The 16,627-nt window shown below is 37.2% G+C and overlaps 1 protein-coding gene across 49 annotated transcripts in view; it reads right to left on the reverse strand.

Moving 5' to 3' along the window:
- ZBTB20 (zinc finger and BTB domain containing 20) overlaps nt 1–16,627 on the reverse strand; it is a 1,035,663-nt gene that overhangs the window by 821,983 nt on the left and 197,053 nt on the right. The gene's annotated exons all lie outside the window — the stretch shown is intronic.

Here is a 16,627-nt window from a genome sequence, read left to right on the forward strand (position 1 = left end):
TTCTTTCACTATAACATTATAAAACTAGAAATCAATTAACAGAAAGAGAAAAGGAAAAAATTTAATTCATGGAAACTGTATAACACCTTACTTAAAAACTACTGGATTATAGAAGAAATTTAAAATGAAATTAAAAAATTCTTAAAGTCCAATAAGAATGAACAAACAACATACCAAAACCTTTAGGACACAGCAAAATCAGTGCTCAGAAGAAAATTTGTAACAATAATTTCACACATCAAAAAAGAAGACCCAAAATCAATAACTTAACCCAACAACTTGAACAAACAGAAAACGTACAGTGAAAGAAGTCCACCGTCACCAGAAAAAAGGAAATAATAAAGATCAGACCCAAAATAAATGAAATAGAAAAAAATCAACGAAACTAGAAGTTGATTCTTTGAGATGATCAATAAAATCGACAAACCACTGGACAAACTGACAAAGGAAAAGAATGAGAAGTTGCAAAGTAAGAAAGAAATAGGTAACATTACAACACAATCAACCGAGATAAAGAGGATTATTACAAAATACTATGAAAAATTTTACTTTAACAAATTTGAAAACCTAGAAGAAATGGACACATTCCTAAAAGTACACTTGCCATCTAAACTAATACAAACAGAGGTAGAAAACCTAAGTAGACCCATAAAAAAAAAAAAAAAAAAAAAACCAAAGATTTCATTAAAAAAAAAAAAAAACTCCCAATGAAAAAAATCCCTAGCCCAGGTGGCTTCACTGGAGAGTTAAATCAAACATTCAGGGAGACTTGACACCAATTCTCCTCAAACTATTCCAGAACATGGAAAAGGAAGGAATATCACCTTATGCATTCTGTGAAACCAGCAGAACCCTGATACCAAAGCCAGTCAAAGATACCACAAGAAAAGACAATTACAGACCAATAGGCATCTGGAATACAGAAGCAAAAATCCTCGACAAAATTCTAGCTAATAGAATACAACAGCACATTAAAAAATATATATATATCGTGATCAGTTGGGTTTCATACCAGGTATGCAGGGATGGTTCAACATTAGAAAATCAATCAATGTAATTCACCACATAAATAAAAAAAAGGGAAATAATCACATGATCATCTCAATCAATGCAGAGAAGGCATTTGATAAAACCCAAAACCTTTTTCTGATACAAACTCTCAGCAAAACAGAAATAGAAAGGAAATTCCTCAACATAATTAAGGTCACATATAAAAAACGAACAGCTAACATTATTCACAATGGGGAGAGATAGAAAGCATTCCCTTTGAGAATAGGAATGAGACAAGGATGCCCATTATCACTATTCTTATTCAATATTGAACTGTAGCAATAAGGCAAGAAAGGAATATAAAAAGCATCTAAATTGGTAAGGAAGAAGTAAAACTATGCCTATTTTCAGATTACATGATCCTATACATAGCAAATCCCAAGAGATTCCACAAGGAAGTTACTGGAACTAATAGAAGGGTTCAGCAAAGTGGCAGGGTACAATATCAACATACAAAAATCAGTTGGATTCCTCTACACTAACAAAGAGAACTCTGAAAAGGAAATCAAAGAAACAAAACCATTTACAATAGCCCCCCAAAAGGATAAAATACTGAGGAATAAATCTAACAAGGGATGTAGAAGACTTATACAAAGAAAACTACAAAACGCTACTGCAAGAAACCAAGAGAGACCCACATAAATGGAAAAACCTACTATGCTCCTGGATTGAAAGACTTAGCATTGTAAAAATGTCAATATTACCCAAAGAGGTCTACAGATATAATGCAATCCCAATCCAAATCCCAACAACATTCTTTAACAAAAGGGAAAAACTAATTTCCGACTTTATGTAGAATGGAAAGAGGCTCCGAATAGCTACAGCATTACTGAAGAAGAACAAAGTAGGAGCCCTCACACTTTCCTATCTCAGAACTTACTATACAGTCGCAGTAATCAAAACAGCCTGGTACTGGTACAATGACAGACACATAGACCAATGGAACAGAACTGAGAACCCAGAAGAAAATCCATCCAGCTATGGAGAGCTGATCTTCAACAAAGGGTCAAAATCCATTCAATGGGGAAGTAATAATCTCTTTAACAAGCGCTGTTGGCAAAACCGAATACCTGTTTGCAGAAAAGTGAAGCAGGATCAATACCTCACACAATACACGAAAACTAACTCAAAATAGATCAAAGACCTAAACATTAAACCTAGCGAACTATAAAGTTCCTGGAAGATAACGTAGAAATAATGCTAGAGATCCTAATTTATGGCATAAATACACTATCAAACATAACTAAAAATGCACAAACAACAGAAGAGAAACTAGATAACTGGGACCTCCTAGAAATTAAATAGTTTTGCTCATCATAAGATTTTACTGAAAGAGTAAAAAGAGAACCTACAGAGGGGGAAAAAGTTTTTAGCAATGACATATCCAAGAAGTGTCTAATCTGTAATATTTATAGAGAACTTCAACAACTCAACAAAAAAAAGACAAACAATCCAATCAAAAAATGGGAAAGGACATGAACAAATTGTTCACCAAAGAAGACACGGAGGTGGCAGACACATGAAGAGATGTTTGCGATCATTAGCCATTAAAAAAAAAAAGAAAAGAAACACAAATCAAAACTACAGTGAGATACCATCTTGTCCCTGCAAAAATGGCACTAATCAAAAACACAGAAAATGACAAATGCTGGTGAGGTTGTGGGGAGACTGGAACGCTTATACACGGCTGGTGGGATTGTAAAATTGTATAACCACTGTGGGAAATGGTATGGTGCTTCCTCAAGAAGCTAGAAATAGAAATACCATATGATCCAGTAATCCTACTTCTAGGCATACTCCTAGGTGTGTATCCTAAAGAAATAAGAGCAATGGCACGAATAGACATACGCACACCCATGTTCATAGCAGCATTAGTCACAAAAGTGTCCACCAACAGATGAATAAACAAAATGTGGTACATACATATATAATGAATACTGCAGAACAATAAAGAATAATGTTGAGTCTGCAAAACGTCTTATAACATGGATGAATCTGGAGGCCATTATGCTGAGTGCAATAAGTCAATTACAAAAGCACAATGTTGTATGACACCATTTTTACAAAAAGTCAAGAACAGGTTTACACACAGAATGGAATGTTCTTCAGTGGTTACCAAGAATGGAAGAGGGAGGGAGGAGGAATCACTCACTAGACAGTAGACACATGTTAATTCTGGTGAAGGGAAAGGCAATACACAAGGGGGAAGTCAGCACATTGTGACCAAGGTAAATGAAGGCACAGCGGTAAGCAAGAACAAAGGACAACTACGGTAAATGCTGTGACATACACAATTCTGCAACAACGGTAATAACAACCGATAGTGAGTGGTTACGTAGGTAGATATGGATACCACATAGGCGTGGGAGGGCATATGAGAGTACACACACATGCATATATAGGCAGAGTTGTGGGCATTTGTATATACATATTTGTATGTGCTACGTATATTTTCATATATATAATAGAGCACAGAGGGGGCACAGCTATGGAAACTTCTTAGACATATCCAAACACCTCAGGTGCCTGAGTTATTGGGCTTGAAGACTAAGGATCATAGTCTCAGGGGACAGCTAGGTCAATTAGCATAACATAGTTCATAAAGATAATGTTCGACATCCTAGTTTGGTATGTATCATCTTGGGTCTCAAAAGCTCACAAGCAGCCATGTAAAATACCAGTATTGGTCTCTTCCAGTGTGGAGCAAAGGAGAACGTAGGAAACCAAAGACTTAAGGAAGCAATTAGTCCACATGACTAACGGCCCACACAAACCACAGCCTCCTCTAGCCTGAGACCAGAAGAACTAGATGGTGCCCAGCTACCACTACAGACTGCTTTGACCAGGAACACAATAGAAGGTTCCATTTAGAGTGGAAGAAAAATGTAGAACTAAACTCAAATTCATAAAAAAGCCCAGACTTGCTGGACTGATAAAGACTGGAGGAACCCCTGAGACTATAGCCCTAAAACATCATTTTAACCTGGAACTGAAGCCACTCCCGGAGCCCAACTTTCAGTCAAATAACAGGCTAGCCTACAAAATAAACAATAACATCTGTGAGGAATATGCTCCTTAGAACAACCAACTATACAATGGGCAACATTTGATCAAAAGAAAAGACGGCAAGAAGGGACAGGGAAAACTGAAGGGATGGAAATGGAGAAGATAGGGTGGAAACAGGGTGAGTGCTGACAGCAACCAGCGTCACAGAACAATACGTGTATAAGTTGTTGAATGGGAAACTAACTTGCTGCGTAAACTTTCACCTAAAACACAATAAAATGTTCAAAATAAGAAAAAGAGACAATGGACATATAAATATATCATAAAAATAGAAAGTCCAGTACTAATAAATCCCACAATGAAAAAGCAGGGTAAGGGAAAAAAAAAAAAAAAGAGTGAAGAGATGGAGAGGCAACTATTTTAGATAAAATGTTTATAGAAAGGCACTCTAGGCAGGTAAACTTGGACAGAACCAGGAGCAAAGTGAAGGAGCAAGTTATGAGGCAGAAAATACATCAATTGGCAAGAAAGAAAAAAAAGTAAACACACAGAAGATTTAAACAATAAAATTAATAATGTTCAACTAACATGTAGAATCTTTCCCCTCAGAGAGAAATTGCACATTCTTTTTAAACTAATGTATAACTTTAGCAAAATTTCTGAACACAACGCAATAAAATGAGACATTAATGACAAGAGTAAAATAAAATCCCTACATATTTGCAAACCAGAAAAACACATTTATAAATAATCCATGGGTCAAAGAAAAAAATTGTAATAGAAATATGGAATATTTAAAACTGAACAACAATAAAGGCACTAAATATTAAAACCTGAGAAATACAGTTAAAGCAGTACTCAGTGGAAATTTTATGGCTTTAAACGAATATATTGTATTTTTAAAATACTTAACATTAATTAGTTAAAGATCTAATTTAAGATGTTAGAAAATAATAGCAGAATAAATGCAAATAAGTAGAAGGAAAGAAATAATAAGGATTAGAATAAAAATTAATGACCAACACCAAACTGAACCCATTGTCATTGAGTCGATTCCGACTCATAGGGACCGTATAGGACAGAGTAGAACTGCCCCATACAGTTTCCAAGGAGCGCCTGGCGGATTGAAACTGCTGACCCTTTGGATAGCAGCCAGAGCACTTAACCACTATGCCACCAGGGTTTCCAAATTAATGACGGAGCTAATATAATTATATTATGATGAACTATTTAAAATTGCCAACACTCAACCTAATATTAAAACCAATACTAATCAAGAAATTATTAGTCTTTGAATACAAAGAAAAAAAAGGCATTATTTAGAAACTTTAGGAATAAAGAGAATGTACTCTCCAGATTGCATTTTACTTGGATCCACAATCAACATCCATAGAAGCAGCAATCAAGAAATCAAACGATGTATTACATTGCTCAAATCCACTGCAAAACCCGAAACACCAAACCCACTGCCTTCTATCAATACTGACTCATAGCGACCCTATAGCAAAACTATACGACAGAGTAGAACTGGCCCATAGGTTTTCCAAGGCTGTAAATCTTTACGGAAGCAGACCGCAGTATCTTTCTCCCTACGGAGTGGCTGGTGGCCTCAAATCGCCGACCTTCTGGTTAGCAGCTGAGTGCTTAGATCACTATGCCACCAGCTTCAAAAGGCCTCTTTAAAGTGTTCAAAAGCAAAGATGTCACTTTGAGCACTAAGGCGTGCCTGACCAAAGTCATGGTATTTTCAATCTCCTCATATGCAACGAAGCTGGGCAATGAATAAGAAAGACCAAAGAAGAACTGATGCCTTTGAACGATGGTGTTGGTGAGGGATAATGAACATACCGTGGACTGCCATAAGATTAACAAGTCTGTCTTGGAAGACATACAGCCAGAGTGCTCCTTGGAAGCAAGGGTGGCGAGACTTCGTCTCACAAACTACGACATGGTATCCGGAAGGATCAGTCCCTGAAGGACACCATGTTTGGTAAGGCAGAAGATCAGTGAAAAAGAGGAAGAACCTAGATGAGATGGTTTGACACAGTGGCTGCAACAATAGGCTCAAATACAGCAACGTTGTGAGGATGGCACAGGACTGGGTAGTGTTTAGTTCTGTTGCAAGCAGGGTCACTATGAGTCAGAACTGACTTGAGGCACCTAACAACAACAACTAGACAGGTACAGGAAATGTTAGAATGCCATAATATACAACTGAAAACTCAAATGAAATGGACAATTTCCTAGGAAAGCATGATATACCAAAACTGATAAAACAGGAAACAGAATATCTGAATATATTTATGATCAATAGTTGATAGTTAAAATCTCCACATAAAATAGTTGAGTCTCACATGGTTTTACAGGGAGTCTTGCCCAGCATTTAAGGCATGGATAACCCCAACATGAAATAAAGTGATACAGGAAGAAAACTAATTATCCTGAACTCATTTTATGTGGCTGACAAAACCTCGATACCAGAAATAGAGAATGTGAGAAAGGAAAAGTGTATGCTAATCACTAAAGATCACAGATGCAAAAATCATAAAATCAGAGCAAATTAAAAAGTACATTGTGTGTGTGCATATGTGTACGTACATGCGTACACACATAATAATTGTACCGAATTTATCGCAGGACTGTAAGAATGGTTCGACATCAGAAAATACATTAAGTGATATGCCATATTCAGAGATTAAATTAGATAATTTTTTTCTTTTTGCCTCAATAGAAGCAACAACAACAACAACAACAAAACCCTACTATAAACATGGAAACCCTGGTTGCATAATGGTTAAGCGCTATGGCTGCTAATCAAAAGGTTGGCAGTTTGAATCCACCAGGCGCTCCTTAGAAACTCTATGGGACAGTTCTACTCCATCCTATAGGGTCGCTACGAGTCGGAATCAACTCAACTGCAATGGGTTATAAGCATGGATAAAAGAAACACAATAGACTATGAGAAGATATTTGCAACACATATAACCAGGAAAGCATTAATATTCAGAATATACAAAACCTCCAACAAATCAATAAGAAAAAGATAAAGCATTACAATTTTTAAATTTACTAGCAAAGAATTCAAATGAACAATTCAGAGAAAATAAAACTTGATTGTCCAAGAAGAATATGAAGATGATTGACTTAAAGAAACAAACATAAAGCAGCAGTTAGATACGCTTTTACTTCTATCTGTGCACCTAAAATTTAAAAGTCTGTCAGTGCTCCTTAAAAGTCTATCAATACCAAATATTAGAGTATGGAGAAAGAAGAACTCAGTCATTGTGGGTGGGAGAGAAAATTGGTCTAATACTTGGGAAAACAAATTTTCATTACTTCGTAATGACTAGAATATATATGCCCTATTTTTTTTTTTTTTAACCCAGCAGTTCTACTAAAAACTTATCCCACATGTACAAAAGATATTTACAATGACATTCAACTATAACTGGAGAAAAAAGGGAGGAGGAAAAAAGGAGGAAGGAAAGAAAGAACAGGGGAAGAAATGGAAAGGAAAGAAATAAGAGAAAAAAATACATAAATGTTCATCAATAGGAAATGGATAAATTGTGGCTCCCTTACACAGTGGAATAGTATACAGTATACAGTAGTACATATTCAGAAAAAAAGATTCCCATGCATAACAACCCCATAGGACAGAGTAGAATTGCCCCATAGGGTTTCCAAGGAAGGGATGGTAGATTTGAACTGCCAACATTTTGGTTAGCAGTTGAGCTCTTAACCACCACACCACCAGAGCTCCACAGATACAGAGGAGTTAAAATGCCCTGGATCTATGTGTACTAACACGGATAAATATGAACGAACATAATGTAAAGTGAAACTAAAGTAGGTTGCAGAACGCCCCTTATAACAGGATCCCCAAAATTTCTCAGTTCACAGAGCCTAGTGCCTCATTTTTATTTTTCCCCCCACAGAGCCGTTAGTGTCTTAGGAATTTTTTCACAGCATCCTTAGGCTAAAAAAAAATACCTAACAGTTTCATTTATTAAGTAGTTAGATTAAATAACTTAGTATTTATATCCTAGCAACTTAATCCCACCCCAGTGCCGTCGAGTCTATTCGTAGCCATATTAAAAAAAATTAAATTGAAATAATACATTTTCATTCATATATAACCATTCTTAAGTTATTTACAATGTGTGTGTCTGCTGAGCATTGCACAACTTCTTAAACTTTGGAATCACTGGACACAGGAATCCTCATTTCTTGTCCTCTATTGATTTTCACATGGTACTTGCTTTCTGTGACAGCAACCACCAAAAACTCAGTTTCCCAAAGACATGATATCATCAAAAGAAATGTACTGCAATCAAAAGTTGAAGTGGTGAACAACCTCAAGCTAGTAGCTTATCCAGCATCAGACTGATATCGAGTATTACCACGTTTTCTTTGAAATTATAAATATCCCACAGCACACCTGTGAGTTCACTGTGGCCCTCCAGGAGTGCTGTGGTACATGGATTGGGAATCACAGCGTTACGGTTTGTTGTTGTTTTAGTTGCCATCCAGTCAATTCCAACTCAGGGCAACCCTGTACGTACACAGAACTACGCGCCATGCAGTTTTCAAGGCTGTGACCTTTTGAAAACAGATCACCAGGCCTGTCTTCCGAGGTACCGCTGGGTGAGTTCAAAAAGCTAACCTTTTGGCTAGTAGTCAAGAGCTTAACCATCTGTGCCACCCAGGGATCCTTAAGATATGATTTACGTGGAGTCCCTGGGTAGTGGAAACAGTTAACATGCTTAGTTGCTAACCAAAAGGCTGAAGGTTTGAGCCTACCCAGACACACCTCAGGAGAAAAGCCTGGCGATCTACTTCTGAAAAATCACCTATTGAAAAAAATACCTAGGGAGCACAGTTCTACTCTGACACGTACGGGGTGACCATGAGTTGAAATTGACTTGACAGCAACTGGTTTTATGAGCTATGTAAATTTTAAAAATATACAGAATTTCACCAAATATTGGCAGATGCATGTATTCATATGTGTGTCTATGTGTGTACACACACGAAACACACAGACAAAATAAAAATAAAAACATTTTTTAACGAACCGAAAGCACATACATCAACTTCAAGAGAGTGCTGATCTCTGGTAAAATAGACAGGGAAATGCAAACAGGAGGAGACTTCAACTCTTTTTGTAATAATTTCTTTTAAAAAAGTCTCAAGCAAATGCGGCAAATTTCAGCATTTTCAAAATATGGGTGATGGGCATTTGGTATTTATTATATTGATTCTATGCTTTATGTTTGAAATAGTTCATAAAAGAAAGTAAGAAATGACAAGCACCGTGTTTTCAAAAGCTTTATATAGGCTGCTACTCGTAGCGTACCACTCTAAATCCCAAGACATCCTCTGCTGGTAGACCTGGCTTTCCAAGGTTTCCTTTTAGAACTATTGAACCATCCACTGGGAGTAGCCTAACATTTAAAGAAAAAAGAAATTCAGTGCAAAGACCTCTATTACCTATATTTCACCCTAAGTCATAAATGTTATTTCTATTTAGTAAAAAAAAATAAATAAATAAGCTTTGGAAAAATACTCAGCAGAAATGAGATATATGCATATTTATCCTGTTTTTGAAAAACGTAATTCCACGCTTGTTTTATTTATTGAAAATAATGCTAAGGATGATAGAACACAAAATTTGTTCATGTAATGCTATCACAAAAGCCACGAATATCTGGCTTATTGCAAGAAATATATCTATTCCCAAACTTAGTCTTAACTTATTTTTTTAGGACATCAAATTCTGAAGAATAGCTTTCCTTTGTCCTCTTCCGATCTGAATATTTTTTAAAAACATATTATTACATAATAAAAAGCAGGAAATTACAGTTGGTGTGGAAGTGCTTGGGATATTGACAGATTTTAGAAGTTGAACATATCAGTCGAGAGTCCTTGGGTGCTGCAAATGGTTAACACGCTCAGCTGCTAACTTGAAAGGCTGAAGGCTCAAGTGCCTCAAAGAAAAGCCTGGTATCTCCTTCCAAAATATCAGCCACTGAAAACCATATGGAGCACAGTTCTACTCTGAAAAGCATGGGGTCACCATCAGTTAGAATCGACTCGACAGAAACAGGTTTTATATATCAATCAAGGCCTGGTGATCAATAATATCAGCTACAATAATAAATAAGAAGGTAGCAATTATCCCACTCCCCTCTGCACTGGTCTGACACAGTCCATGTCTTACTCTGCACACTTCATTTTGATAAGAACACTGTCAATTCAAAAAGCCTTTGGAGAAAAACATGCAGAATGGTGACAAGTCTTGAAATGTGGAGACAGTTGAGGCAACCAGGATGGTTACTATGGGAAAAAGAAGACTAAGAGGGAAATCATCAGTACCATCATGTTCTTGATACAACATTACATGGCTAGAGGATCAGGTAGTTACACAATCCTGGAAGATTACAGGCTGGATCTCTAGGAACTTGCCCACCAAGGGACACAATCAGGCTGCTAGAAGCTTAGAAAGCCACAATCCCAACTGCTGGCTCCAGGATCACACAGCCTTAGTAACAAAACCAAAACCAAGAAGGTGTTGCCATCTGGGGATTATAAAGCCACCCACAAGAACTGTTAAATCTAATACCACCACATGACTGATAGATCTCTATCTGTAAAAAATGGATGTCTGTAGCAATCTCACCCCTCGCTCACTTTCACGTAATTCGATTGAGTCCAAATGTTGAGTATACCTGAATGAAGGAACTTAAACTATATCGGAACCCTAGCTTCAAAGGAGCCCGGGAAACAGTGTTTAGCTTTCTAGTCTCTGCTATCCAGGAAGGTACACTAAATGTGGCTGGATAGATATTAAACAGGTCAGTCTACTGAATCTCTCAGAGGCTAAGACCAAGCCCTGAGCAACTAGAAAGCAACTGAAAAATGGCAGAAAGGTAAACATGGTGAAAATCAGGTAGGTGAGAATTTCAAAGGAGGACATGGTTACTATGAAATGTTTCTGTGAGATCTGAAAAATGAAAATTAAAAATTATCCATTAGATGGAATAAAATTAGAAATGAATAACCAAAATGAGAAATTCACAAATATGTGGTAATTAAACAACACTGCTAAATAACTAATGAGTCATTGGCGTAATAACATGTAGATCAATGAAATCAAATTTAGAGTTCAGAAATAAACCTCACAGATGTAATCAATTAATTTTTGACAAGGATGTCAAGAATATTCAATGGGGAAAAAATAGTCTTATCAACAACTGGTACTGAGACAATGGATATCTACACGCAAAGGAATGAAGTTGGACCTCTACCTAACACCATATGCAGAAATAACTCAAAATAGATTAAAGAACTAAAACTGTAAAATTCTTAGAAGAAAACAGTTGTAAATCATTGTGACCCTGAATTAAACTTCTAATGACTTCTTAGACATGACACCTAAAGCACAAACGACCAATGAGAAAATAGATAAAATGGGCTTCATCAAAATTAAGTTTTTGTGCTTTAGGAAACTATCAAAAAGTAAAATAACTCACAGAATGAAAGAAAATATTTACAAATTATATATCTGATATGGGCCTAATATCCAGAATATGTAAAGAACTCTTGTTATTGTTATTACTTGCCATCAAATTGATTCCGACCTATGGTGATCGCATGTGTGCAAAGTAGAACTGCTCCTTAGGATTTTCAAGGCTACTACCATTTGGAAGCAGATCACCAGGCTTGTCTTCCAAGGTGCCTCTGGGTGGCTTCAAACCGCCAACCTTTCAGCTAGTAGTCTAGTGCTTAACTCTCTGTACCACCGAAACCCAGTGGCGAGTCGATTCTGGCTCACAGCCACCCTATAGAACAGAGTACAACTGCCCCATAGGGTTTCCAAGGAGCAGCTGGTGGATTCGAACTGCCAGCCTTTTGGTTAGCAGCCCTATCTCTTAACCACTGTACCACCAGGGCTCCTGCGCCACCTAGGCACTCCAAAAAGAACTCTTACAACTGAAAAATAAAAGGCAAATAGCCCAATTAAAAATGAGCAAATGATTTGAACGGACATTTCTCCACAGAAGATATACAGATGCCCCATAAGCACACGAAAAGGTGCTCCAAATCAGTACTTCCTAAAAAAAAACCCCACTACCGTCGAGTCGATTCCGACTCATGGTGACCCTATAGGGCAGAGCAGAACTGCCCCGTAGGGTTTCCAAGGAGCGCCTAGCGGATTCGAACTGCTGACCTCTGGGTTAGGAGTCTTAGCACTTAACCACTACCCACCAGGGTTTCCCCTCAGTATTTACTAGAGGAATGCCAATCAAAGCCACAGTGAGATACCCCTGCACGTCCACAAGTATGGCTAAAAGAAAAACCTTCTTGGAAGGGAAACTGCGGAGGATGTAGAGAAACCGCCTGTATGGCTGGTGGGAACGTAAAATGACAACAGCCAATGTGGAAAACGCTTCGGCACCTCCTTAAAAAACTAAACACAGGGTCACCATATGGCTCAGCAATTCCACTCCTAGGTATGTACCCAATATCATCGAGAGCATATTTTCACATAAAAACTTTCTAACACTAAGGTCCGTGGCAGCCGGCTTCACGGCAAACAACAACAACAATCCCTGGACGGTGCAAACCGTTCGTACACTCGGCTGCGGGCCCCACTCCAAGGGCCTCGCAAGGAAGGCCTGGAGACCTGCTTCTGAAAGTCAGCCGCTGAGCACCCGGTGAGCGAAGTTCTACTCTGACACACGTGAGGCGGCCATGAGTCAGAACTGATGGCAACCGAATTTGTGCTACTAAGAAGGGAAGCCCTCCGCAAAGAGTATAAAGGAGCAGCCAGAAGGTCAGGAGAATATGGTAACATAGGAGCCAAGAGAGAAGAGTGTTTTTTAAAAAAAGAAAGCACATGTGCAAATACGTACTAATTGAGTGCACATGAGATTAACTTTCGTAAACTTCAAAATGTTGTTTAACGACTAAACATAATCGTGCTATGGAAATTATGATAAAAGTTTCATCTCTTCATTCTTTGAACCTAAGCACACATAATGTCTTTACTGTTTTCCCCTCAGAAAGAATATCCAAATTCTCAGAACAAATTTGCTAAAAATATTTCTATTACTCTTCCAGTCATGTTTCCAAAATGGAAACATCTTCATTTGCTTTCTTGGCCGAAGAGTTGTAGTTAACTATGCTGACAGTTGGAAAACAGTGCTCTGACTCTGTTAGGTCAGGTCAGATATAGTTGAATGAAACGTTGGCTTTCCTATAGAGACAGAGGACTCCAATCTGTGTTTAAGTTACCATTCTTCTACCATCTGTCCAAGCACTCCTGCTATTATTGCCTCTTAACTGCCGCTACAAAATATAACATGCAGCCAAACATTTGGCAGTATTTGGGTCAAAAGATACATTACCGAGAAAAAAAAAAAAAATTCTGAGTGATAATTAAAGCTACGGTGAAATCAGAATAAAATTGAAAGAGCCTCAACTTTGAATTCTCTGGCCTTTGTTAATTTATGTCACAATCTTATATTTAGTTAAGGCCTAACCCTGAGTTCATTTAATGACCTAGACTATTTTATGTTGGATTTTCATTTTTAAAAAAGACAAATGCGTTCTCAGTGTGGGCTAGCCACCAGATGAGATTCATCTGACAATACCATTATTTAACCTGGAACGCACAGTTATTAAACAGTTACTCTAAACGGCTTACGGGAGGAAATTCTCCTGCCTTTTCGTCTGAGGCACATTGTGCTTCTGGTAATTCTAGGGTAAGAGATATATCTGAATGGAGATGACTTTTAAGTGTCAATTATAGCATATTTATTTTATATTTTAAATTATCTACTAATGAATTTTGATTTTTTGTGTGTGTGTGTGTGTGTGTGAATTAGCAGAGAATTAGTTTTATAAAATTAGATATTTTGTTACCCAACCCTATCCTCCAAAAGGCCTTTAATGGCAAGTTTAAAGGGAAGATTACAATTTAAAAAAAAAAAAAGAAAGAAGTAAAATTTTACTCTTTATTTTGTGGTCTGTTTTTTTTTCCAGTAAAGTTTTCTTTGGAGCAGTTTACCAACTTATCAATATCCTTTCAAGTCTGGCAAGCACTGAGAAAGATCAACAGATTTTCTCTCAATAGATTGGCTTAATGCAAAAGAAAGACTGGCTGCTGGGACCTCTCCTATTGAGGTTGTAGAGAAGACCAAGGAAAAGGCAGCACTTTGCAAACAACTTCTTTACATTCTGTGTGACTTATCACTCATCGTTCCCCTCCCCAGCTTAATGCCACTCAGGGTCATGTTGCCAAAAGGAATTTACCACACTCCAAATGCTGGATCCGAGAATGAACTGTTCTCAAAGAATAATTACATATTTGTAAAGAAAAATAACACTCCTACTACAAGGTTGGCAGAAAATTCTGGGCATTAATAGCAAGCCCTGTGTCTTCGGTCCCCAAACTCTGACAACTGACAAATACTATTACCATCTTGAAGTAACAGATCTCTTCCAGTGACACCAGCAGTAGTGTGTTTACACTTGGGTGGACTAGCCACAGTCCTTTGTTTCACACATATCAAAGCCTTGCTCACTACTAGGAACAAATGATACTCTCTTACCCTGACATTATTGTCCACAGGACAGAAACCATAGTAGCCTATGTTCCAAAATAGTATCAGTTTTGAAGATTCTGGAAATTTTTTTTATAACATTCAATGTTTTTTGGAAACCCTGGAGTGTAGTGGCTAAACGCTATGGCTCCTAACCAAAGTCAGCAGTTCGAATCCACCAGGCACTCCTTTGGAAACTCTGTGGGGTAATTCTACTCTGTCCTCTAGGGTCGCTATGAGTCAGAATCGACTTGGCGGCACTGGGTTTGGTTTGGTTTGATCAATGTTTTTCAGGTTTGTTAAAATAAGCACTTAAAAATAAAGTACTATACAATAAATTCCTCTAATCTTATTTTATAAAAAGAGTATGAGGGTTATTCTTTTATTTCCAATGATACATGAATGAGATTTATAACATGGTTGGAAACACTTCATACCACATTTGGTATATATTCCACAATAATATTCAAATATCAGAATGAAAACATGAGCTTTTGGCCACGAGCAGTATTATAAATTTATTCTGGAAACTGTTTTTTAATCACATTAAAAATAAATAAATAAAAAGAACAAAGGGGAACCACATGAAAGCAGAGAGCAATTTAATTTGTATATACTAGCTCAGGGATTTTTTTTTTAAAGACCATCAGGCATTAAAATGCTAAATCCACCTATTTCTAAAATTAAGGACAAGCAACATAAAACTGGTAAGTTTCTTCCATCCTGACCTGTCAAGGTTTCAATCTATGTCCTTCAAGGCCCAGTTCAACTATCATGCCTCCAGTCACGATCTCTCCCTCTCCTTTGATTATGTAGTGCTTTGAACTCGGTGGTACAACTCCTTAAGCACTTGGCTACTAGCCAAAAGGTTGGCAGTTCAAACCCACCCAGAAGCACCTTGGAAGAAATGCCTACAGTCTACTTCTGAAAGGTCTCAGCCACTGGAAAGCCCAAGGAGTTCATTTTTACTCTGAAACACATGGGGTCATTAAGGGTCAGAATCTACTTCTCAGCGACTGGTTTGTAACTCCATGAGAACAGTTCAAAACGTCTTGCAGTGACTCACCAAAGGGCATCCCTCTCCCTCACTATCTGTCCATGAGTTCCTCCAGGGCTGGTCCTATTTTCCTCATCTTTTCATTTTGCCTAAGCATCAGCATTTTACAAAAGACTGGTGCTCAATAAATATCTGGTGCACTAAATTGAAGACATATCAAGTATCCAAAAGTTAAAAATCAAAACGTGCTTTGCCTTAACGGAAGTAATATCCTTATTCCAAAGGTTCTGTTATTCTCAAGGTATCAGAAGAATTCTTTCAAAACTGCCTTCCAAGACTATACCAGCCACACAAGGGAAATGGCTTATTATTTCCATAATTCAAATTTTAAAAAATGCCCATGTTAGTCACCTACTCTATTAAAAAACATGGCTCTAAATTACTCTCGACTACTTTTAAAAATCAAAGCAAATTAAAGAATAGCTGTAGATAAAAATATTCAAAAGAATACGCTGTTGCATCTGAAGGCAACCCTAACACAGTACAATGTTTAGAGCAATAGCTGTGCTCTTGAAACGACAGAATAGCTACCAAGGTGATTATTGGGCAAAGAATCATATTCATGTGGCTGCATAAGAGGTCTATTAACATAATACACAGCTGCATTTGTTTAAAAAAAACTGAGTTTTAAAATATAGATTCTTTTTATATACTAGATAAATGTAAATAAAATTTTGTAAAGAAATTGCACTTTAAAAATATTTCACAAACCCTAATTCTTCTATGTTGTAAACCATCATTCCTTCACATCTCTCTTTTTGCAAATCCTAATTTTCCATCAGTCAGGTTTTCTAAAATGGAGATCAACTGAAATATTATGTGGTTAGATTCTAATTTTCAGGACAAATGTATCATAATTTTTTATTCAAAATATGTCAAATAAAGTGTCTTCAAGGCCCAAAAC

Source organism: Loxodonta africana, chromosome 1 (genome assembly GCF_030014295.1).
Source record: "Loxodonta africana isolate mLoxAfr1 chromosome 1, mLoxAfr1.hap2, whole genome shotgun sequence".
In the NCBI taxonomy this organism is placed as follows: Eukaryota; Metazoa; Chordata; class Mammalia; order Proboscidea; family Elephantidae; genus Loxodonta; species Loxodonta africana.